Genomic DNA, 1,183 nt, shown 5'->3' with positions numbered 1-1,183 from the left:
TATGCCAAAGAAAATGAATATAATTTCTTTATTTATTTGTGTGCATTCTGCTGATGAACTCATGAGGTCTTCTGTTGCCCAAAGAGGCATAATGCATATGTAGATTTATTTTTTCCTACTCAGGGAGGTGCAGGTAGTGAAATGAGGCAGCAAGGCTGAAATAGCAAAGGGGCTCCATTCGTGTATAGAGTGTGCCTGAAGCGTGGTGCTGTGCTGAAGTGTGTGGAGGGAGCACATGGACTCGCTCTGGGCATGTAACATAACTGCAAGAATTAGCAGCTTATGCAGTATGTGTAGTGCAACCCCTTGGGCTCTGAACTGCCTGCCTCAGGTGTCGTGAGGATCTGCTCAGTGTACAGGAACCCTGCAATTGCAAGGTTCAGTCATAGCAGAGTTACATGCCTAAAGTAGACAGTGTAGATGTATTCCCTTGCATCAGGTGGGGATGCATGTGTAGCTTATTAAATAAGGATGCTAACCTGTTAGCGAATTTAGAGGCGCTGGAGATGGTCCCTTTTTTTCCCAGATCTGAAGCCTTCCAAAGATGAGTTGGTAAAGTTGTTTTTTTTTTCTTTTTAATGTGTGTTAACAGAGACTTTCTGGTTAATTAACTGCAGATCCTTGTGCAAACTTAGAAGGACTGGAACTTTATGCACGTGTCCTGCTGTCATCCTCATGCTCTCTGAAATCACTGAAGAGTTTGGTGCAGAAAAAGTCAGTGGTTGGCCAGAGCCCGGCAGATGTGGTGAAAGAAAGTAAAACTATCAGTTAGCATTCTTGAGATCAGGTAAACTTGTTCAGTGTAAAGGGAATTCTGTGACCTGTTATCTAGAGCAGGAAAGCTACCTTTTATTAATCGATCAAACAAAATGTTGAAAATAATAGGAAAAATGACTTAAGGGAGGGAAAAGCAGAGTTAAGGAATATCAGTAGGCAGCTGGTACTGTTTATGAAAACAGACTATTCTTAAAGCTTTTATAGGCTCTGTGTAGTGTATAGGAAAAAAAACTCTCCCTTTTTCTTCCAGAGAGAAGCCATGATTTTATCTCAGTAATTGAAAATAATGTCTGAAGTTGTTCTTAACAAAATTTACATGAACCCCTTTTATAATCTGTTGTTATCTTTCAGGGAGTTTCTCAATAAATGCCGCTGCCTGTGCTTGGATGGCATGATCCTATATAGA

This window comes from Pseudopodoces humilis, chromosome 2, assembly GCF_049639895.1.
Source record: "Pseudopodoces humilis isolate 2021_Gansu_Grassland_sample_001 chromosome 2, ASM4963989v1, whole genome shotgun sequence".
Classification (NCBI taxonomy): Eukaryota; Metazoa; Chordata; class Aves; order Passeriformes; family Paridae; genus Pseudopodoces; species Pseudopodoces humilis.
Note: the sequence above shows the minus strand (reverse complement) of the source record.